At 45.1% G+C, this 25,033-nt stretch overlaps 1 protein-coding gene across 1 annotated transcript in view; it reads left to right on the plus strand.

Annotated features, from left to right (window-relative positions):
• HERC2 (HECT and RLD domain containing E3 ubiquitin protein ligase 2) overlaps positions 1 to 25,033 on the plus strand; it is a 3,346,202-nt gene that overhangs the window by 1,186,995 nt on the left and 2,134,174 nt on the right. The window lies entirely within an intron of this gene.

Raw genomic sequence — 25,033 nt, forward strand, 5'->3', positions numbered from 1 at the left:
ACTTTTTTCTATTTTGTGGTTTGTAGTCTGAATTTTAGAGGTTTTGGTGCGCCAGAGATCCCTGGTGTTAGTGGGGCAACTCTGCCTGGGAGAAGAAGTGTAGACTAGGTATTGCAGCTGACAGGCCAATCCCTCAGGTACCTGTTCAGCCTCATTAAATATTTAATGAGCCAAGGGTCCATTTTTCTAAAATCTAGCTCATCTTCTGATTAATACCAGGAGCTTGAGTGCAGGTTGTTTTGGCCCCCATAGTGGTCCATTTGGGCTTTGAAGGTGCTGGCTGCATGCCTTCTCCCTCAACTTCATACACAGGTCCATGGGGGTCTGAGACTTCAGTGCGTCTTTGGTCTGACTGACATCCAAAGATCTCTTCGTTTTGGAGCTGGATATTTCTTTTTTGAGGCAGATTTACTTCTCCATATTCTATCTTCACATGTGAGCTGAAGCAGGCTGAGGCACCATTCAGCACAGCATAGCACAGTGAGCCCCTGCTATTGCAGGCTATAGATAAAATCAAGGGGGAGGGATCTTTAAAAAAATAATTTTAAAAGGTTTTTGAGTCTGCCCAGAGAGTTGCACTTCCCCCAAAACTCCTTTTTAGATGTTTTTGCACTTTAGTGTGGCTGTTTTTTGGCCCTAAATTGCTGTCATGGTAGCCATCTTGGATTTCCTGGCTTTGTTTTTAAAGCCTCTATTTGCCTTAAAACACTTTTCTTTTTTTATTCAAAAACGTTATTGATAAACTCCTCTGACTTTAAAACTCCTATTTCATGCCAGATTTGTTCTGGATAGCTGACTGACTTACTGGGATCAGCACTCAGGCTAGCAGTAGGTGGTTAGGTGGAGCTGAGCCTAGCTAAACCCAGGTACGTGGAGTGGAGGAAGCAGTGAGAGAGATAGGAAGGAGTTGAGCGGAGGAAGCAGTAAGAGAGATAGGAAGGAGTTGAGCGGAGATCAGAGCAGAGGAAGTAGAGGGAGTAAAACGGGGAGTGCAGAGAAAGATTTAGAAAGGCAGAGACTGGAACGGAAAGGAGCAGAGAGCGGAACGGACAGAGCAGAGTCGAGGGGAAGAGGTGCGAGTTAACTCCACCTACCCCCGACATCACCAGCCGAACTCCCCCATAAAAGGGGAGGAGCCAACGGTGCACAGCCGTTCGGCACGCGGCGAAGGGCCTCAAGGATGGCCGAATCTTTATCATCAAGGGCTCCAGAAAACCGCCAAGGTAAGGTCTCAACATAAAACAAAACGGAGTACAACCACCAGACACATACAGTTAACTAATTAACTTTCAATAAATCTTTTAAACTTTCCATCTATCTTTCAAACAGGCAGACCTTTCTACCTCACAAACAAGCAGGCGGACCTCTCTAACTATATAGCAGGCAGACCTTATCAGTCACCCTAATCTTTCAAACTATCAAACAGGCAGACTTTTCTAACTAACTCACAAGCAGGCAGATCTACATAACAAGCAGGAAGACTAACTACTAACAGGCAGTCTTCTCCAACTAACTGACAGGCAGACCTTACCAGACACTCTAGTAGGAATAAGAAGAAAAAAAACCAAAAAACAACAACTTGAAAATGGCAGGGAGAACTAGAAGCACCAAGACTTCAATCAAGACCAGCATTCCAGTCACCGAAGGGAATCAGGGGATGGCCACAGCCTACATACAGGCGGAGGATGACACAGGACGGTGAACAGAGGTCTCTGTGAAGACAGAGACCATCCCCCAGCAGTACACTACAGTCTCCACACAGACAGAAGAAGTGGGCCTGCTTGATAGAGACATCTTACAGGAACTGAGGAGCCTAAGGGAGGAGGTGAAGCACTTGAGAAGCATCCGGGAAGACGAGGCCTTCATTGATGGAGTCATCCATGAGCTGTCCCAAATCACCGAGCAGGCACAAGACAAGACCATCCTCAAGACGCCCAGACCAACCAAACCTACAGCTTTGAAACCAACAATTGGGGTACAGGAAGAGGCTGGAAACGCTGACTTCTGGCAGCTGGTAACCTCCTCCACAGGTAAGCACAGAAGACCTTCCTCTTTTTCTGTTCCTTTTTCTTGCAAACAGGGCAGAATTACATCTAGCCCACAAATCACCTTGAGGAACAGATTCCAGCTTTTACAGGAAGGATCTGCCAATGAGAAACAGGAAGATGTCTAACAGATGGTTCCGGTTCCAGGGACAACAGTTCAGCCTCCCCCCTCCCCCCCCCCCCGAAGAAGTGCAGAGTGGTAGTCATTGGGGACTCCATGCTGAGAGGTACCGAGGGACCTATTTCCAGACTGGATATGCAATCAAAAGAGGTTTGCTTTCTACCAGGAACCAGAATTTGAGATGTCACTGCCTGCCTAGATAGACTTATCAAGCCCCAAGACCACTTCTCCATGCTTCTCATCCACGTCGGAATGAATGACACTGCCAGGAACAACCCGGATAATATACCTGAAGACTTTGGAGCCCTGGGTGAGAAGCTGAGGAGGATGGAAGTGCAGGTGGTCTTCTCGATCCTCCCAGTGAGAGGTAAGGGAAGAGCCAGGGAAGAACATATCCAGAGGACAAACGAGTGGCTACACGGATGGTGCAAGGAGATGAACTTCGGATTCCTAAACCATGGAGAGGCACTGCAGGAACTACAGGGACCAGACGGACTCCACCAGATCAAAAGGGGTAAGAAGTCTTTGGACACTGACTAGCTCGCCTACTTCGTAGGGCTTTAAACTAGGTAATTTGGGGGAGGGTACCCACTCATGTACCGACACGGTAAGGAACCATCCTGGCGAGGTAAGTTGCAACTCCATTCTCGAGTCCGAGGTAAGTACACACGTTGAAAACAAAAGTATAAGAATATAAGAAGTTGCCTCCGCTGAGGCAGACCAGAGGTCCATCTCGTCCAGCGGTCCGCTCCCGTGGTGGCCCATCAAGCCCATTGCCTGAGCAGTGGTCCCTGACTATTTCTATAACCTACCTCTACTCCTATCCCTATAACCCATGTCTACTCTTATCTGTACCCCTCAATCCCTTTGTCCTCTAGGAACCTATCCAAACCTTCTTTGAAGCCCTGTAACATGCTCCTGCCTATCACAGCCTCCGGGAGCACATTCCATGTATCCACCACCCTCTGGGTGAAAAAGAACTTCCTAGCGTTTGTTCTAAACGTGTCCCCTTTCAATTTCTCCGAGTGCCCCCTTGTACTTGTGGTTCTCCATAATTTGAAAAATCTGTCCCTGTCTACTTTTTCTATGCCCTTCAGATCTTGAAGGTTTCTATCATGTCTCCTCTAAGTCTCCGCTTCTCCAGAGAGAACAGCCCCAGTTTTTTCAGTCTGTCAGTATATGAGAGGTTTTCCATACCCTTTATCAGCTTAGTTGCTCTTCTCTGGACTCCCTCAAGTACCGCCATGTCCTTCTTGAGGTACGATGACCAGTACTGGACACAGTACTCCAGATGCGTGCGCACCATTGCGCGATACAGTGGCAGGATGACTTCCTTCGTCCTGGTCGTGATACCCTTTTTGATGATACCCAACATTTTGTTTGCTTTCCTTGAGGCTGTGGTGCACTGTGCCGACGCCTTCAATGTTGTGTCTACCATTACTCCCAGGTCTCTTTCAAGATTACATAGAAACATAGAAAAGACGGCAGAAAAGGGCTATAGCCCACCATGTCTGCCCATTCCAAATTCCCACCCTTCTGATTTTACTCTCTTAGAGATCCCATGTGAACATCCCATTGTCTCTTAAAATCTGACACGCTCTTGGCCTCAATCACCTGCAGTGGGAGTTTGTTCCAATGATCCACTACTCTTTCAGTGAAGAAGTATTTTCTGTAGTCGCTATGGAACTTCCCTCCCCTGATTTTTAATGGATGCCCCCTGGTGGTCGAGGATCCCTTGAGGTAGAAGATATCTTCTTCCGACTCGATACGGCCCGTGATATACTTAAATGTTTCAATCATGTCTCCCCTCTCTCTTCGTTCCTCTAGTGAGTACAGCCGTACTTCAGTCTTTCTTCATACGTGAGATCCCTGAGCCCCAAGACCATCCTAGTGGCCATACGTTGAACCAACTCGATTCTCAGCACATCTTTCCGGTAGTATGGTCTCCAGAATTGAACACAGTATTCCAGATGAGGCCTCACCGTGGACCTGTACAGCGGCATCACTACTTCAGGTCTCCTGCTGACAAAACCTCTACGGATACAACCCATCACTTGCCTTGCCTTGGAGGAAGCCTTCTCCACTTGATTAGCAACCTTCATGTCATTACTAATGATCACCCCTAGATCACGTTCCGTCGTGGTCTTGGCCAAGGTCTCACCATTTAGTATGTAAGTTCTGTGCGGGTTTCTCTTTCCCAGATGCATTACCTTGCACTTTTTAGCATTGAAGCCTAGCTGCCATGTTGCTGACCACCGTTCTAGCAGCAGTAGATCCTGCGTCATATTATCAGGCAAGGTGTTTTTACCTACTATGTTGCAAAGTTTGGCGTCGTCGGCGAACAGTGATACCCTTCCTCTAAGTCCTTGGGTCATATCTCTTATGAATAAGTTGAATAGAATCGGGCCCAAGACCGACCCCTGCGGCACTCCACTGATCACGCCTGACGTTTTGGATGGGGTACCGTTTACCACCACCCTCTGAAGTCTACCACTCAGCCAATCCTCAACCCATGTAGTTAGAGTGTCCCCTAATCCTATCGACTTCAGCTTGTTCAATAACCTTCGGTGTGGGACGCTATCAAAAGCTTTACTGAAGTCTAAATATACTACATCCAGTGACTCTCCGGCATCAAGTTGTCTAGTAACCCAGTCAAAAAAGCTGATTAGGTTAGATTGGCAGGATCTGCCCTGGGTGAATCCGTGCTGGTGGGGATCACATAGGTTTTCCTCGTCTAGGATTGTGTTAATATTTCGTTTGATCAGTGTTTCCATGAGCTTGCACACTATAGACGTGAGACTCACCGGTCTGTAGTTTGCCGTCTCTATCCTGCAGCCCTTTTTGTGGAGTGGGATAACGTTGGCGGTTTTCCAGTCCAAGGGGACTCTTCCTGTGCGTAGGGAAAGATTGAAAAGAACAGATAGTGGTTCTGCCAGGACTTCTCTCAATTCCCTGAGCACTCTGGGATGTAGGTTGTCCGGTCCCATGGCTTTGTTTACTTTGAGTCTTGATAGTTCGTAGTAGACACTACTGGGCGTAAACTCGAAGTCATGAAACGGGTCCTTATGGCTGTCTCCCATCTGAATCTGTGGACCAGCTCCCGGCGCTTCACGGGCGAAGACTGAGCAGAAGTATTCGTTTAGTAATTCTGCCTTGGCAGAATCTGATTCTACAAGATTACCGTCCGATTTCTTCAGGCGTTCTATCCCATCTTTGTTCCTTTTCCTGTGACTAATATAGCTGAAGAAGGATTTATCCCCTTTCTTAATGTTCTGTGCTAGATCTTCTTCCATTCTGAGTTTGGCCTCCCTGACTGCTATTTTGACAGCTTTTGACCTGTCCAGATAGTCTTTTTCCGCCTCTTGTTTTCCTAAATGTTTGTAGGTGATAAACTGCACTGAACCATTGGGGTCTTTTGTTCCTCCTGCGCTTACTTACTGTTCTTATGTGGCGGTTTGTTGCTTCATGTAGGGTGGACTTCAGAGTCAACCACATATCCTCCACATTGTTAGGTTGTGCTTGTTTTTGTAACTCCTGATGGACAAAACTTCCCATGCGGTCGAAGTCTGTGCCTCTAAAGTTGAGAACCCTCGTTGCTGTGTTTGACCTTGAGAAACCTTTCTTGAGGTTAAGCCATACCATATTATGGTCACTGGAGGCCAGTGTATCTCCAACTGAGACATCCGTGACGCTGTCTCCGTTGGTGAGTACCAGGTCTAGTATCGTCTGGTCCCTGGTGGGCTCCAGTACCATTTGCTTGAGTCGTGCACCCTTTATGGAGTTCAAAATTCTTTTGCTGCCACACGTAGTCGCGGAGAGTGTGTTCCAATCTGCATCAGGCATATTCAAGTCTCCTAACAGCACTGTGTCTCCCCGTAGAGTGATGTTCTCTATGTCTTCGATTAGTTCTATGTCTTTGTCTTCCTGTTGTCTTGGAGGTCTGTATAATACCCCAAGGTATAGGCATTTTTCATTTCCTCTGGCCAGATTCACCCAGAGGGATTCCCCAGTGTATCTAATATCTAATTCTGGTAGTTTTGATGTTATCCTTAGTGTATAGTGCTACCCCTCCACCTAACTTGCCCTCTCTGTCGCGACGTAGTAGGTTGTAGCCTGGTATAACCATATCCCACCCATGCGAGTCCGTGAACCAGGTTTCTGATATTGCTACCATGTCTAGGTCAGCGTTTATTATCTCAGTCTCTAATTCTAGAATTTTATTGCCCAAGCTGTGTGCATTGACGTACAAAGCCCTCCATATCTGTGAAGAGATTCCCTTTTGGGTTAGAGTGATTTCTAAATTTTTATTGCTAATTCCCTTTAAATTATCGTGGGTACTTACCTTTGACTTAGAAGTGTGGGTGTGACTCGCTTCCTCAGGGTGGTTTCTTACTGCTCTGGGATATAAGTATGTACCCTCCCACAAAATACCTAGTTTAAAGTCCTGCGGAGTAGGTGGGCCAGGCGATATCCAAATACATTCTTACCTCTCCTGGTTAGGTGGAGTCCGTCTGGTCCCTTTAGTCCCTGGAGTGTCTCACCGTGGTCTAGGAATCCAAAGTTCATTTGTTTGCACCATTTGCGGAGCCAGTCGTTAGTCTGTTGGATCAGCTCTTCTCTAGCTCTGCCTTTGTTTCTTACTGGGAGGATCGATGAGAACACCACCTGTGCTCCTATCTGCTTCAGCTTCTTACCCAGTGTTCCAAAGTCGTTGGGAATGGTCTCCGTGGTACTCCTGGCAGTGTCGTTTGTGCCTACATGGATGAGAAACATTGGAAAATGATCAGTGGGCTTTATAAGCTTGTCTAGGCTGGTGGTGACATCCCGGATCCTGGCTCCGGGGAGACAGCAGACCTCTCTTGACTGCAAATTGGGCCTGCAGATTGGTCCCTCGGTGCCCCTTAGCATGGAGTCTCCAATGACCACCACTCTTCGTTCCTTCCGGGGAGAAAGATCCGTGAGCCCTGGATGTGAGGTTTTGTGCTGGGTATTCTCCTGAGCCCCTTCCGTTATTTCCTCGGTGTTTCCATCTTGTAAAATCTGAAATCTGTTTCTGAGAGTGAGTTGTGGGGTTTGTTGTTAAGAGTTATCCTGTTGGAGAGAAAAAGAAGAGGAAGAGAGTGAGAATGAGGTGGATTTTTCTTTTGCTTGCCCGTAGAGGAGGTTACCAGGTTGCCAGGGGCCGGCATCTCTAATCATCTCTTGTACTCCAATCATTGATTTTAGGGCTGGAAGGTTTGGGTGTGTCAAGGATTGGACCTGTCGTGGGTTCGCTCCGTGATGTGTGACAGTTCCCAGGATTGGCATCATCGATGAAGGCCTCGTCATCCCTGATACTCCTCAGTCGCTTAACCTCCTCCCTGAGGTTCAGGCAGTTCCTGCAAGATGTCCTCGTCTATGTTTTCCCTGTCCCAGCTCCTCTGTCTGTGTAGAGACTGTAGCGAACACTGGAGGGGGAGGGGGATGGTCTCGGTCTACACATGAGACCTCTGCCCTTTGATCCGTGTCACCCTCTTCCTTCTGAGTACAGACCTTGGCCATCCCCTGGGTCCCCTCCGGAACGCTGGGGTGTTGATCTTGATAGTACCTTGGTGCTCCGTGTCCTCCCTGCCATTTCCGAGAGATTTATTTCTGTAGAGAGAAGGATAGAGATATCAGAGGTTTGTAAGGATTTAGAGATTAGAGAGTCCTGAGGGTTCAAGGGAAGGGAAGATTAACTGACTCTGATTGAGATAGTAAGAAAGTGTATGGGTGTAAGAAGAAATTTAAAGGAGAGAGTGTGTCTGATAGAGTATGATAGAGTATGGGAATGTACAGTGTATATTATGTCTTGTATAGGCCCTTCTCAAGGCCCTTCGCAAAGGCGCTCTCGCTAAGGCGAGCGACTTTGCGCGCGCCGAACGGCTGCGCGCCATTGGCTCGCCTCCTTTTATGGAGGGGCCCGGCGCCTGCTGCTGATGCGGTGGGGGTGGGCGGAGTTACTCTCGCCGCTACCCCGAAGCTGTTTGCCGCTCGCCTCGCCTGCCTCGCTCTGCCCCTGCTTTCTCTGCCTTGCTGGGACTTTTCTCTGGCTTCTCAGCCCTCTCCCGACTCTCCCAGCAGTGTGGAAACATCGCTCGCCTCCTTTTATGGAGGGGCCCGGCGCCTGCTGCTGATGCGGTGGGGGTGGGCGGAGTTACTCTCGCCGCTACCCCAAAGCTGTTTGCCGCTCGCCTCGCCTGCCTCGCTCTGCCCCTGCTTTCTCTGCCTTGCTGGGACTTTTCTCTGGCTTCTCAGCCCTCTCCCGACTCTCCCAGCAGTGTGGAACCGTCGGCTCGCCTCCTTTTTTACTTACCCCTAGCAGTGATCCCCCCATTTTGTAAGTGTACATCGAGTTCTTTTTCCCTACATGCATTACCTTGCATTTCCTTCCTTCGTCCTGGTCGTGATACCCTTTTTGATGATACCCAACATTTTGTTTGCTTTCCTTGAGGCTGTGGCGCACTGTGCCGACGCCTTCAATGTTGTGTCTACCATTACTCCCAGGTCTCTTTCAAGATTACTTACCCCTAGCAGTGATCCCCCCCATTTTAGTAAGTGTACATCGGGTTCATTTTTCCCTACATGCATGACCTTGCATTTCCTTCCCTTCATCCTGTCGTGATACCCTTTTTGATGATACCCAACATTTTGTTTGCTTTCCTTGAGGCTGTGGCGCACTGTGCCGACGCCTTCAATGTTGTATCTACCATTACTCCCAGGTCTCTTTCAAGATTACTTACCCCTAGTAGTTATCCCCCCCATTTTGTAAGTGTACATCGGGTTCTTTTTCCCTACATACATGACCTTGCATTTCCCTATGTTGAAGCTCATTTGCCACTTTTTGGCCCACTCTTCCAGTGTCGTCAGATTCTTTTGGAGATCTTCGCAGTCTTCCGTGGTTTTAACCCTGCTGTATAGTTTGGTGTCATCTGCAAATTTAATGACCTCACATTTTATTCCCGCCTCCAGGTCGTTAATAAATATATTGAACATGAGCGGTCCCAGCACCAACCCACTGCGGAACTCTGCTCGTGACCCATTGCCAGTCTGAGTAATGTCCCTTTACTCCAACCCTCTGTTTCTTGTTTCCCAGCCAGTTTTTGATCCATCGTGGACCTCCCCTTGCACCCCGTGATTCCATAGCTTCTTGAGGCAGTCTTTCGTGTGGCACCTGGTCAAAGGCTATTTTGGAAGTCAAGGGTAAATGATGTCTATGGATCCCCTTTAATCCACCTCGCTGTTTAACCCCCTCAAAGAAGTACAATACTTTGTGAGGCATGACCTACCCTTGCAGAAAGCTAATGCTGACTCGACTTTAGCTGTCCATTAGTATTTCGATGTGTTCACAGATGCTGTCCTTAAATCAGCGCTTCCATTATCTTTCCGGGACCGAGGACAAGCTCACCGGTCTGTAGTTTCCTGGTTAACCCCTTGAACCCTTCTTGAAGATGGGCATGACATTTGCTATTTCCAGTCCTTCCGGGATCTCTCCAGTTTTAAGGATAGGTATGCATATTATTGTCGAAGTGGCTCTGCTATTTCGTTCCTTAGTTCCTTGAATACCCTTGGGTGAATGCCGTCTGGACCTGGCGATTTGTCACTCTTTAGCCTGTCTATCTGCCTGAAGACATCCTCTTGGCTTACCTCTAGTTGGACCAGCTTGTCATCCTGATCTCCATTTACGATCTCTCCGGGTTCCGGAATGTTGGTTGTGTCCTCCCTCGTGAAGACTGACGTGAAGAACTGATTTAACTTGTCAGCTATCTCTTTTTCCTCTTTTATCACTCCCTTTCTGTCTCCATCATCCAAAGTTCCCACTTCCTCCCTTGCTGATTGCTTCCCCATAACGTACCTGAAGAATGATTTGAAGTTTGTTACTTCCCCGCCAGTCTCTCTTCATATTCTCTTTTTGCTTTCCTAACCACTCGTGACACTCCCTTTGGGTGTTCTTTGTGCTCCTTTTGGTTGTCCTTTGTTTGGTTCTTTTTCCATTTTTTGAACGATGCTTTCTTGTCACTTACCGCCTTTTTCACTGCATTTGTTATCCACACTGGGTTTTTTGTTCTATTTTTTTTTACAGCCTTTCCTGAACTTGGGGACGCACAGGTTCTGTGCTTCGTGCACCGTGTCCTTGAGTAGGGTCCAGGCTTTTTCTACAGACTCCATCCTCCTTGTGTTGCCATTGAGTTTCTTTTCCACCATTTTCCTCATGCATCATAATATCCCTTTTTGAAGTTGAGTGCTGTCGTTGTGGTTCTTTTCACCTTTGATGTTCCAATTTCTAGCCTGCACTGGATCGTGTTGTGATCGCTGTTTCCTAGTGGGGCTAGTACCGCCACCTCCTTTGCGGGTCCCCCTAGTCCGTTGAAGATTAGGTCAAAAGTGGCATCTCCCCATGTTGGTTCCGTGACCAGCTGTTCCATGAAACAGTCCCTCGTGGCCTCCAGGAATTTGGTCTCCCTCGTGCAGTTTGAGTGCCCGATACTCCATTCAATCCCAGGGTAGTTGAAGTCCCCCATCACCACCACACTTCTGCTTTTGCATAACTGCCTCAGTTCAACCTGCAGGTCCTGGTCAATTTCTTCCGATTGTCCAGGTGGGCGATAGTACAGACCCAATTTTATGTCTGCTCCAGTTCTTCCCGGTAGCTTAACCCATAGTGATTCCAAGCCATCCGCCCTTACTGTTGTTTCCATCCTGGTTGAGGGTATGGAGTCTTTTATATATAGCGCTATTCCTCCACCCTTTTTGTGTGTCCTTTCTCTCCTGTAGAGTTTGTACCCTAGTATGGCCACATCCCATTTATTGTCATCAGTCCACCATGTTTCTGTGATTCCAATTATGTCTAGGTCCTTCTTGCTGGCTATGACTTCCAGCTTTCCCATTTTGGCCCTTAGGCTCCTAGCATTTGTATATAGGCAATGTAAGTCCCGGTTGTTTGCCTTCCCTGCTGGTTTTCCTCGTGGTTTGGCGCTCATGCCGTCCCCCTCATGGGTTGCCAGTCCCCGAGTTCGTCTCGGTCATCCTCCTCCTGTGGTGTGTCTGTTTCATCCTCAGCTTGTTTCCCCATTTTTGGTTGCCCCTCTGGCTCCCGTTGTTCTCTGTTAATCCTGCTTGCTAGTTTCCTTTGTGCCCTGGGCCCCTGCATTGCGTCCTTAGGTCCTTTTTCCAATAATTCCCACTCAGTCCCGAGCCCTCTTTTACAATGTCCTTGTTCAGTATCCTTATTTGATACTTTTGTCCGATGTGTCGAGGTCTGATCGACTATCGGCTTTCCCCTTCTCCTCAGTTTAAAGCCAAGTCAATGACATTCTGGATGTTGCGTGCCAGCATCCTCGTCCCAGCTGTGCTCAGGTGCAGTCCGTCTCTCCTGTAGAGCTTGTTCTACCCCAAGAAAGTTGTCCAGTTCCGAACAAAGTGGAAACCCTCCTCTCCGCACCATCTCCTCAGCCAACCGTTTATTGCTTGTAGTTCGCTCTGCCTCCTTGCGTCCGCTCTCGGTACTGGCAGGATCTTTGAGAAGGCTATCCTCCTTGTCCTCAGTTTCAGTTTCCTCCCCAAGGTCCTGAACTGGTCAGTTAGTGTAGTCCTGTTGTAGTTCCTCCTGCTGACGTTGTTGGTTCCAATGTGGATTACTACTGCTGTCTCCTCCGTCTCGGCTCCCTCCAGGATCCTCTCAATTCTGTCGATGAGGAGGAGGAACACTAACTCAGGCGGGAAATTCTCCACAGGGACTTAGCAAACATAAGGTATGGAGGGCTATGTACGTTAATGCACACAGTTTAGGCAATAAAATTCTGGAATTGGAGACGGAAATAAGGAACTCCGACCTAAAAGTGGTGGTGATATCCGAGACTTGGTTCACGGATTCACATGGGTGGGATGTGGCAATACCGGGATACAACTTACTTCGTCGAGACAGAGAGGGCAAATTAGGAGGAGGGGTAGCTAAAGAGGACATCAAAGTTACCAGAATCACAGATGTCAAGTACACTGGGGAATCCCTCTGGGTGAACCTGGCCAGGGGACATGACAAATGCCTATATCTTGGTGTAGTATACAGACCTCAAAGACAACAGGAAGACAAGGATATAGAATTAATCGAAGACATAGAGAACATCACTTTGCGTGGGGACACAGTATTGTTAGGGGACTTCAATATACCTGATGCAGATTTGAACAAACTTTCCGCCACGACCAGCGGCAGCAAAAGGCTATTAACGTCCATAAAGGGAGCACGCCTCATACAAATGGTATTGGAGCCCACTAGGGATCAGGCGATACTGGACCTAGTACTCATCAACGGAGAAAGTGTCACAGAGGTTTCGGTGGGCGATACATTGGCCTCCAATGACCATAACGAGGTATGGTTCAACCTCAAGAAAGGTTTCACTAGATCAAACACATCTACAAAGGTCCTCAACTTTAAGGGCACTAACTTCAAAAGCATGGGAGATTTTGTCCATCGGGCACTACAAAATCAAGCCGCAACAGATAATGTAGCCTCCCTAGGCAACCTCCTTCACACCCTCAAACTCAAATTTTTCATCTATGCAGACGACATCACAATAGCCATCCCCCTTACCAATTTCACACCAGAACTACTTGACTACATTACAAATATTTTCAACCAGATTGAACGTTGGATGCTATCGTTCAGGCTGAAACTAAACCCGGACAAAACAAAATTTTTCCTAGCCACCCCCAAGGAAAAAATCAAAAACACCACAATTCATCTGAAAGGAATGACCTTCCCCCTAGAACCCACCTTAAAAATACTAGGAGTCATCCTAGACAAAAACCTATCCTTAGAAAACAACACAGACCACATTGTCAGGAAATGTTTCATGGTACTTTGGAAACTCTGTACCATAAAAAAATTCTTCAATGACACCTCCTTCCGCCTACTAGTACAATCCTCCATTCTCAGCATCCTGGACTACTGCAACATTATCTATCTGAGCGCCACAAAGAAAACCACCAGGAGACTAAAAACGATCCAAAACACCGTCATTCGCCTCATCTATGGCCTGAAGAAATGGGAACACATCACCCCATACTACAACCAACTTCACTGGCTGCAATTCGAAGCCAGAGTTCTTTTCAAATTCGCATGCATATGCTACAAATCGATAAATGGTCTTTCGCCAAGATACATCACTCCCCACTTAAATCTTCACTGCACCAACAAGAAATCCCGCAGAATTCAGCTGTTCGCATTCCCTTCGCCAAAGCTTTGTCAACTCAAAAGATTCCTAGATAAAACCCTCGCCTTCCAAGCAGCCAAGATGAACCCATGGCTATCCCAAATGATACTCGAGGCCCCCACCTACCTCGTCTTCAGAAAATCACTCAAAACCTACCTTTTCAGCAAACAAGACCCTTAACCGACCCTTCAGATAATCTCAGGGCCCCCTACCCAACTCTTCTCCTTCACGATAGTTCCTATCTCCCCCTGCTTCTCCTACCCACTTCCTTCCTCATCCACCAAGTCTGACCAAATCCGTTGTAAATCCGATAAATTTGTTGTAATTTAATTCTGCCCTCTTCATCTACGAAGTTGGCTAACTTGTTGTAAATTTCCCTTTTCATCTGCCAATTTTTGGCTACAGTTGTTATTAATCCGATAAATTTGTTGTAAATCTACAAGTCCATGTGGATCCTAATCTAATTTAATGTAAACCGCCTAGAACTCGCTGGGTATGGCGGTATATAAGAATAAAATTATTATTATTAAATCTACCCTACATGAAGCAACCAACCGCTATATAAAAACAGTAAGTAAACGGCGGAGAAACAATAAACCTCAGTGGTTCTCTGCGGAGATCTCGGACCTTGTAAACAATCAGGAAAACAAGAGACTAAGGAGGACTATCTGGCCAAGTCTAAAGCTGTCAAAACAGCAGTCAGAGAGGCCAAACTCCGTATGGAAGAGAATCTGGCAAAGAACATTAAGAAGGGGGATAAATCCTTCTTCAGGTATATTAGTGACAGAAAAAGAAACATAGATGGGATAGTATGCCTTAGTAAACCGGACAGGAATTATGTAGAATCGGATCCCGATAAAGCCGAACTACTAAATGAATACTTCTGCTCAGTCTTTACCTGTGAGGCGCCGGGGTCCAGTTCACAGTTGCAGTCAAGGGAAAGCTCGGAAGACCTGTTTCAAAATTTCGAGTTTACGCCAGCAGCGTCTACTGTGAACTATCTAGACTCAAAGTGAACAAAGTCATGGGACCAGACAATCTATACCCCGGGTGCTTAGGGAGTTATCTGCGCTCTTCAATCTTTCCCTAAGTACAGGAAGAGTTCCGTTGGACTGGAAAACAGCCAACGTCATTCCACTCCACAAAAAGGGATGCAAGACGGAGGCTGCGAATTATAGACCGGTGAGTCTCACCTCGATAGTGAGTAAACTTATGGAAACACTAATCAAACACAAGTTAGATATGATCCTGAACAAGGAGAATCTGCGAGATCCCCATGGTCCTGCCAATCCAATCTAATCAGCTTCTTTGACTGGGTAACAAGAAAGCTGGATATGGGAGAGTCCCTGGACGTCGTGTACTTGGACTTCAGTAAAGCTTTTGATAGCGTCCCACACTGCAGGTTATTGAGCAAGATGAGTTCGATAGAATTAGATGAAACATTAACTGCATGGGTTAAAAACTGTCTTAGAGGTCGACTTCAGAGGGTGGTGGTGAATGGTACCCTCTCTGAAACGTAGGAGGTGATCAGTGGAGTGCCGCAGGGCTCGGTCTTGGGCCTGATCCTATTTAACATCTTCGTAAGCGACCTGGCTCAGGTAAAATTACATTATTCACCAATGACGCCAAACTATGTGACATAGTGGGCAATAGCACAGTGCCAGACAGTATGATGCAGGACCTACTCTTACTGGAGCATTGGTCCATGACTTGGCAACTAAGTTTCAATGCCAAAAAGTGTAAGGTCATGCACCTTGGCAGCAGAAATACATGCAGTTCTTACACCCTAAATGCTGAGACCTTAGCAAGGACTACAGCAGAACAAGACTTGGGGATAATCATTAGTGAAGACATGAAGAAGGCCAATCAAGTGGAGAAAGCTTCATCCAAGGCTAGAGAAATGATGGGTTGTATCCGTAGAAGTTTCATCAGCCGAAAGCCGGAAGTCATTGTACAGATCCATGGTGAGACCTCATCTGGAATATTGTGTACAATTCTGAAGACCACATTACCAAAAAGATGTGCTGAGAGTTGAGTCAGTTCAGCGAATGGCTACCAGGATGGTCTCTGGACTCAAGGATCTCCTGTATGAGGAACGGCTGGGTTAGTTGCAGCTATACTCACTCGAGGAGTGCAGAGAGAGAGGTGACATGATTGAGACGTTCAAATATGTCACGGGCCGTATCGAGGTGGAAGAAGATATCTTTTTTCTTAAAGGACCCACGGCAACAAGAGGGCATCTTTTGAAAATCAGGGGTGGGAAACTTCATGGCGACACCAGGAAGTATTTCTTCACCGAAAGGGTGGTTGATCTTTGGAATGATCTTCCTCTGCAGGTAATTGAGGCCAGCAGCTTGCCAGATTTTAAGAAAAAAATGGGATAAGTATGTGGGATCTTTTCATGGAAGAAATTAGGGGGGTAGGTCATTAGAATGGGCAGACTTGGTGGGCAGTGACCCTTTTCTGCCGTCATTTTCTATGTTTCTATGAGGAGTGCTCATATGCCACGGTGCTGAGAGAGATGTAAGAGGGCAGGAGCCTTGGGCTTAGCCCTCTCTGATGTTTCTGTGGCTGAGAAGCTGCAAAGGATTGCACCTGTAGGGAGTAAAGCACCTTCAGAATCCCAGGGTAGCGGCTTGGCGAAGCATAGAAGTGCAGACGCCATAGAGCCCAAGAAAAGGAAACTGGACTTTTCCATGGGGCCCCAGGAGCTACCTTGTCATGGGTTCACTCCTGATTTTGTGAATCTCATGTGGCAGGCCTGTTTAAACTGCCCGGTTTTGCCACAGCTGTAAGGAGACATGACAGAGAGTAGTGCAAGCAAGTCTGCTCACGGGGTGTGGGATCTCCTTCAGAACACTGTCCTGTTCAACATGATGAAATCCAGTCTGATCTGGAAAGTGCTTACTCAGAGTGTACCTTCACTGATTGGTAATGCAGGATCCCAAATAGGCTCTAATAGCCAGGAGGTGGTGGTAGCCCTGGATCAGGGAGATGACCATTTTGTATGACACCTGTTTTAGTCCATAGCGTTGTTGGAAATCATTACAGACTGTTTGTGAGAATTAAATCTAGAGCCCCTGACAACGTCGAACACTCAGTGTTCTGTCATGAGCAGTGTGAAATCTCAGCCGTTTTCCTAAATGGCATCCTGACATTAATGTATTAGTCACAGAGCTCCTGAAGGGTCCTTAAAAGTGGCAAAGACCATGACAAGGCTGTATCCTGTGGCTCAGGAGTATCATCAGCTGTTTCCACAAATGAAAGTGGATTCCCTGGTAGCACAGGTGACTAAACACACTTCTTTGCTGAGCGAGAGGGGAATAGTCTTAAGGATGCACAGGATCATAGAGTGGATGTCATTATGAAAATAAAGTTTGGGGTATTGATCTTGGGCATTAAAAAGGCAAAGCTTCCTCGTTTGTGGCCTGTGCCTGCCATACCAGGTTGCGGAGGAGTCCCCTAGTGAAGGACATCCTCTCCCCCAGCTTATTCAGGCAGGAATGGATTATATAGCCGATACACTATATGATATTATTAGAGTTATGAGCAAAGTTTCTGCTTATTCCATCTTGGCCCATAGAATGCTTTGGATCAGGCAGTGGGTGGGGGTATTCAGGGTCCAAGGCTATTCTTAGTAAGCTGCCCTTGAAAGGGCATATGTTATTTGGTAAGGGCTTGGATGATCTTATGGCCAGTGTGTCAGATCATTGTCTGAAATCCTTAATTGACAACAGATCTTGGCCCCCTAGAGAAATGGGGTAATCTAATTTTCGAGGCTCACAGCATTTTAGGTAATTCATCTATCAAAGATCTTGGCATAGGTTTGCTGGTGCCCAACAACCACAGTCCTCTGGCTCTCATTCAGCATCAGCTGCTAAAAAGGCACAATAACGTCAGGACAGAGACCTCCCTCCCACTGATAGGGAGGGATAGGCTGTTGGACTATGGAGGCCTGGACGCAAATCACAACAGACCATTGGGTGCTCAATATCCTTCAAGAAGGTTAAATTAAACCTTAAGTTTGTATACCGCATCATCTCCATAAAGATAGAGCTCGGCACGGCTTACAGGTAATTCAATAAATGAGGGAAGGACATAATAAGAAATTAGAAGTTATGAAGAGGATAGATAGCTTTACATTTTAAATAGATACGTTTTGGAGAAAAGCCAGGTTTTCAGATGCTTTCGGAATAATTGGAATGAGCCTAGGTTCCGCAGCGGGGCAGGGAGGTTATTCCAAAGCTCAGTGAATTTGAAGAAAAGGAATTTCCTTAATTTACCTGCATACATGATACCTTTTAACGAGGGGAAAGATAGTTTGAGTATGTGGGCGGATCTGGTAGTGTCAAGTCTCAAAGAATTCCAGGAAAGCGGGATTAGGGGAGGAAGAATGCCATGTAGGATTTTGAAAATTAGGCAGGTACATTTAAAGGGAATCCTAGAAATCACTGGAAGCCAGTGAAGTTTTGACAGACGCGGGGAAATATGATCAAATTTGCTTTTTGCGAAGATCAACCTAGCCGCAGAAGTCTTTGAAGATTTTTCTTAGATAGATGGAATTACAATAGTCCAGTCTGGAAAGAATGATTGATTGTACAAGGACAGCAAAATGTTGTTGGCGGAAGCAGGATCTCACTTTCCTCAACATGTGAAGACTAAAAAACATTTTTTTACCAGAGAGTTGAGATTACAAGCTCAAATATACCAGTCCTTTGCCCAGTTTTTTTGTGACCTCTCTGGCAGGAATCCTGTAGAAGGAGGGCAAAGTACTGGCAACAATACAATGGCTGATAGACATTCAAGCCTTAGAGCCTGTTCCAGCTGAAGAATTGGGCTTGGGTAGAAACTCCATATACTTCATAGTGCCAAAGAAATGATTGGAGACCCATTCTAGATCTCAAGGCGATCAGTGTAACTGAAAATAACATGGTTCTGCTTGGAGACAGTCTGCTCAGTTATTGTGGTGGGGGCTCCAGATGAGTTCCTGGTTTCTCTGGGTTTAACGAAAGCCTGCCTTCATATTCCCATCTTTCCAGAGTACAAGAAGTTATTAAGATTCCATGTGCTGCAGAGGCATTTCCAGTTCTCAGTGTCCCCCATCGGTCTAGTTATGGCTTCTCGCACTTTCATCAAAGTGATGGTTATAGTAACTACTACTACACTATTATTTCTATAGCACTACCAGGTGTATGCAGCACTGTACTGAGTCACAAAGGAGACTGTCCCTGTTTGAATGAACTTACAGTTTAAACAATCAAGACAGACAAACAGGATGCCAGGGTAGGGGTTACAGTTAGAGTGGATGGTTAAACTGGCTAGTAAAACTGTAGTAGCAGCTCCTCTCTGCAAAGTTAGGCTACAAATCCATTCATACTTGGTCAATTCGCTAATTAGAGCCCCGTACCTAACAAGGGACATACCTCTCCATTTGGACTCGTGAGTGATTCTAATGCCAGATGCCAGTCTATATTACTAGAGAGGTCATTGCAACGGGCACTCAGCTCAGGGACGATGAGAGGAAGGAGTCCATCAACAAGCTGAAACTACTAGCCATAGACCTGTCATTGCAGAGTTCCCTGCATGACAAGATGGTCAGAGTTTTCTTGGACAATGCCGCGGCAGTGGCTTATGTCAATCAGCAGGGAGGCACCAAGAATGTTCTGCTGCAAATGGAAGCCCAATTGTTGTTCTTTTGGCCAGAGAGTCACCTGCAAGCACCATCTGTGGTGCATGTAGTAGGAATAGACAATGTACAAGCCAGTTATCTCAGCAGACATACTCTAGAGTCAGGAGACCGATCGTTATTTCAAGAACCTTCCAAAGCATTGTACAATGCTGAGGTCAGCCAATGTTTGACTTAATGGGCACAGCATGCTTCTTCATCTGAAGATGTGAGCCTGGAAGCGCGAGTTTGGACACCTTAGTTCAGCCCTACCATGGCCAGAAAGGGAACTGTTATACATGTTTCCTCCATGGTTGAGTGATCCAGGGAGCATAATCTTAGTAGCCTTAGAATGGCTATGTCGGCCTTGGCAGATTTATTTTGCCTCCAGTGAGACAAGAGAGTCATGTTGCCAGTACATCCATAGCTTCTGGCTGAGGGACCAGTTCTTCTAGAAGACTCAGACAACTGGTGTTATGGCTTGGCTCTTGAGCATATGGTGTTGGCATGCAGAGGATACTCAGAGGCTCTATCTCTGGCGGTATTCAAAGCCAGGCTAAAAGCCTTCTGATTTAAAGCTGCCAATATATCTGACTCAGCCAATATATCTGTCTTTCATGCCCTTAATAGTCCCCTACCACCTTATAGCTCCCTCTGTGTGTCTGTCATAATTAGATTGTAAGCTCTTCTGAACTGGGCCTTCTCTTGCATGTACAATGTACAGCACTGTGTGTACCTGATAGCGCTATAGAAATAATACATTGTTATTGTTGTTATTACCATTCTCCTTAGATCCAAAAAGTCATCAACGGTCTCAGCTTATGCTAAGGCTTGGGAGATGTTTCAGCTCTTTTGTGGTAAACAAAATAATGTAGAACCCCTGAAGGCCCCAATTTCAGTGGTCCTAGTTTTTCTCTAAGCTGGGCTCAAAAAAGGTCTGGTGGTCAGCTCCCTCAAGGTTCAAGTAGCAGGCCTCTCTTGTTTCAGGACCTGTGTGAACAAGGTATCCCTGGCTTCTCATCCAGATATAGCCCGGTTTTTGAAGGGTGCACTTCTGTTAACGCCCATCAATACAGCCCTTTCCATCCTGGAACCTGAACATTGCCATTACAGGGAGTGTCATTGTTGGACTTCTCTGTTAAAACAGCTTTCTTAGTTGCTATCACGTCTGCACAAAGAGTGTCAGAGTTGCAGGAAGTTTGTCTACCTACTACTATTATTTCTATAGTGTTACCAGACGTACACAGTGCTGTACAGAATCACAAAGAAAACAGTCCCTGCTCGAAAGAGCTTATGATTTAAACATACAAGATGGACAAACAGGATGTCATGGATACCGTTAAGGGGAACAGTTAATCTGATGGCTGGGTTGGAGGGCAGGGGGGAGTAGGGTTATGGATTGAAGGCTTTATAAAAAGGTAGGGTTTCAGTCTGCTATTAAACAAAGAAAGGGAGGGGGCGCTAGAGGGCGCGATAAGGAATGGCGACGTAGTCTGAGTGAGCATTCCTCAGAATCAAAAAATAATCGGTGTTGTCCCTAACAGATTAAATTATTTCTCAAAGGAAATACAGGCTAATTTCACATGGCATCCTCTAAAGTGAGTAAACGCCACAAGCCCGAACCCACAACGCCGCAGAAGTCGGCCGAAGATAAGGCAGAGCCAGCCACACTTCAAACTGTCTTGGCCGAGTTGCGAGCCATGAGAGACACAGTAAATGACACCAAGGAGGACACCACAGACATTAAAAGTGATCTCGCTTCGCTGAAACAAGAGCTAGGACAACTTTTGGACAGAGTTGTAGCTGTGGAAGCATTACAATCCTCTGCTCAAGCTGCTATCAAATCCCTGCAGGGTCAAGGCAAAAAACTTTCCCAACTAGAAAGCGACCTGGAACACTTGCAGTTGCGGTCGCAACGGAACAACCTTAGAGTTCTGGGGGTACCGGAAGGGAAAGAGGAAGCTGATGATGTGGCTTACATGGAGAAGCTCATCCCTGAAATTCTTGGCATAAATTTTGTGAGAGATCTTGAATTAGACCGGGCGCTTAGGGTGCCATCTTTCCGCCCAGTCAATGCAAAATACCCCAGAGCCATAATTGTCCGTTTTCTACGCTACACTCAGCTGATGGAAGTCATGCAACGTGCAAAACTTAAATCTCCGATCAAATTAGAGACTCACACCATTCTATTTGTTCCGGATCTAACGAAACAAGCTGCCACTCGCAGGAAACATCTACTTGCGTTTCGCCCGAAACTCAAAGAGCTTAAGGCTCAATTCGGCATGCTATTCCCTGCCACAATGCGAGTCACCATTAACAATCAAACAAAGAATTTTACTGACCCGCACCTTCTCGCAGATTTCCTAGAAGAGCTTCAACCGACTAGCATCGACAGAGCTTGACACTACTCCTTTCATTCTGTGGACCCCTTCACGTCTGCATGCTATCTTCTCTTTGCCTGCAAAAACAACGGTGGCCATTTTCGCTTGTTGCCACGTTCGTCTACAGCGCTTCTGCGTTGTAATCCTGACTTTGGATGCGGACCACTATAACCAAACTACATGTTTTACAAAAAGGTTTTTGTTTTCTGTTAAAAGTTTTCAAATTTGCTCTGGGTAATTGCTGGGATATTTCACGTTTGCCTGCTCATTTTTCTTACCACACAGGCCACTTTGGGTGCCTATAATTCACGGCCCCTTTACTTACACACCTCTCTCAGCGACTCGTTCTCACATGTCCTTCTATGCTCTTATATAGTTCATGGATTATATTATCATCAACCCCGTTTAAATACAACTGCTGCTTTTGCTTAACTTATTTGCTATCACTTATCATTAATTATGTAATGTATCCTACTATATATTTGATAGATATTTGTGGTTATTTATGTCCAGATTAATTATTATTTGTATATGATGTCTGTACACTCTGTTTCATTATTTGCGATCTTCAGCGCACATCTCTACTACCTTCTTATCTTATTAATTTTGCTCTCATTGTCTTTTTACTATTCATGAATTACTTTGTATGGTGCTATCATATTTATCCTCCCCCCTTTATTGAGCAGGATCTCTCCCTATATGAATTACATAATGTTTGCTATATTTTTGTCCGTTTGTCTATTGCAGCTCTTTCTTTTACTTACTTTTCATCTGGGAGAAGCACACGCACACCGCTTTTATGTGTCCTGTATAGAGTAATATGTTTGTCACTGCTATCCATAAAATGCGCTAGGTTTTTCTAATGCCTCCTCTCTTTTTTTTTTTTCCCTGTTATCTACTGACGAAATAAAATGACCTAAATTATACTACAGTGCTCATCAAGTGGCACACATAGCACTCATCATACCTCTCCTGTATTTTATACTGTTTTTATAATTATTATGCGGTTGCACATTGTTTTATTCCCCTTTATCAATTACATGTAAGCACCAGCCGCCATGCACTGTGCTGTTTTACTTCATTTCTTCGTATTGATGAATTGAGTACTTTTTTATCAGAAAAACGGCTGTTTTATAGTCTCATGATTGTTTTTTAAAGTTTTCACTCACTCTTCTGCCACCCTTTCAGCTTTTACTTTTAATTCTGATCTGTTTTCTACTAACTCGTCATCAGTTTTGTGTTGCTAAATGTTATGAATTACATTGACACGTCTGGCTTAATTTTACAAGACTGCAGCTTCCCCCTTTTTTATTGGACTATTTATATAAGTTTATTTGAATTACCCATACTAATCAATAGGTAATGTGTGGATACATGAATGGATCACAAAATTTTAATTTTATTTTTATATTATCGGGCTTTTATTGCTTTATATTCATCTTTTGTACATGCCTATCATTTATAATATGTATTATGTCAACATGCCTATCCAGTAATTTATATTACCTTGTCTTTCTCCTTCACAACTTACTGAATATCGTATCAAGCAGCCTTATGGGGCAAAGACTTAGAAAAACTAATTACACACACAAACAACTATGGTGAATTTAGGAAACACCTAAAAACATACCTGTTCTCGAAATACCTAGGTAACGATTCAGGACAATAGCCCCCTTCGTAATCCCACCCAGATCTGATCTTGAAAACTGTTAACCTCTAATCTCTAACTATGAATGCTCCACTCAATTTATGGAATTTTTCTAATTCATTGTAAATCGCACGGAACTTCACGGTCCTGCAGTATATAAACTGTTGCTATTATTATCACTGTTGTTACTATCAGATATTCTCAGCTATACTCTGTAAGTCGCTGTCTGTACAGTTTCTCTTCGTTGTAAACTGCCTAGAAGTCGCAAGATTGTTGGCGGTATATAAGAATAAAGTTATTATTATTATTATGAATACTGAACACCCATTAGGCCCTGTGTTGTTTCTCCGCACCATGGTTACTTTGCAGAACTGATTAATATTCTGATAGCAAATATTATTAATTGCAGTTCTGTTTGTGAATATCTTTCCAACAGATGTATATTAATATCAATGTATCTTGTTGCTCACTTCATGAGCAACCCATGGATGATTTGCAAATCCAAATTTTTTGTCTTAAACAGCAATTGTCTTTTATATACTCTTAATGTTTGCACTTGGACTTTACTGTTATCTGATTACATATATTAATGCATAGCATTACTCCCACCTTTTTGCTTGTCATGCATAGTGTTATTAGACTTGTTATGTTCTGGCTGTCTATTATGCAATGGCTATGTTTAACTATAACTTATTAGTAATTGCTTGGGTTTGCATAGATAGTTAGGCAGTTACTAGTTCACTGTTACTCACTAATACCAATCTGCTTGATTGATCCATCTTATTTAAATGGATAATTGTACTACTATTTCAAGAGGATAACCTGTTCTTTTTGCCGGTCACCTGACCTTGCTGCCCTTATGCGCTTTCTTCCCGTAGGTTTTCACTGTTTTTAGCCTTTTTTAAGGCGTAACAGTTCTCTTGCACGTCTGTATGGCTTTATGCCCTGTTTTCACCAAAGATATCTACTGCCTTCATTTTAGACAGGTCATGTCTTTATGTTTGACAACTGACTCTTACACAAATCTCGCCCCATGGTTATTATGGTAAAAATTGTATCACTAAATGTCAAGGGATTTAATAATCCTATTAAACGAAAAAAGATATTGGACTATGCCTCTAAAAAATCCCCAGACATTATATGCTTCCAGGAAACTCATTTAAACCTGCCAGGATCAGCCAAGTTGAAAACCACCTGGTCCCATCCAGTTATAGCATCACCTGCTACTCACAAAAAGAATGGTGTTGCAGTATTACTTAGAAAATGCGATCACATCAAACTGATCTCTCAGCGCAATGATAATGAAGGACGGTGGACCATAGTCAAACTTCTTATTCATCAGAAAGAGACTCTATTGATAAATGTATACGCTCCTAATCAAGACAAGCCTGAATTTTTTGATAATCTTTTAGAGGCAATACTGGAAGAGCACTCACAAACTCATATACTGGTGGGGGATTTCAATCTAGTTCTAGACCCAACCACTGATAGGAAATCACTAGTTGCTCACAAGCCAAATCGGGCGTGGAGAAGTCTACACAATTTGATTACACAACTCCGCCTGGTAGATGTCTGGAGACTTATGCATGCAATGGATAAACAGTACACTTTTTACTCCGCCCCGCATAATTCTTATTCCAGAATAGATTTCTTCTTAATAAGTAATAATCTGCTGAACAGTGCAATGCATTCGGATATACATGATATTTCGGTGTCAGACCACGCAACTATTGAGATCTCCTTTGACGATTCCCTATTATCCAAGAAAGGTTCATCTTGGCGCTTCAACAACGCCCTCTTAAACGATGAGGAATTTGTAGAAATGACTCGTAAAGCCATCAAGGATTACTTTGATCTTAATGCTACCAGTGATATTGATTTGGTAACACTATGGGACGCGTTCAAAGCCACCATTCGAGGGGACATAATCTCCTATCAAGCTCGC

Source organism: Geotrypetes seraphini, chromosome 6, assembly GCF_902459505.1.
Source record: "Geotrypetes seraphini chromosome 6, aGeoSer1.1, whole genome shotgun sequence".
NCBI classification, from domain to species: Eukaryota; Metazoa; Chordata; class Amphibia; order Gymnophiona; family Dermophiidae; genus Geotrypetes; species Geotrypetes seraphini.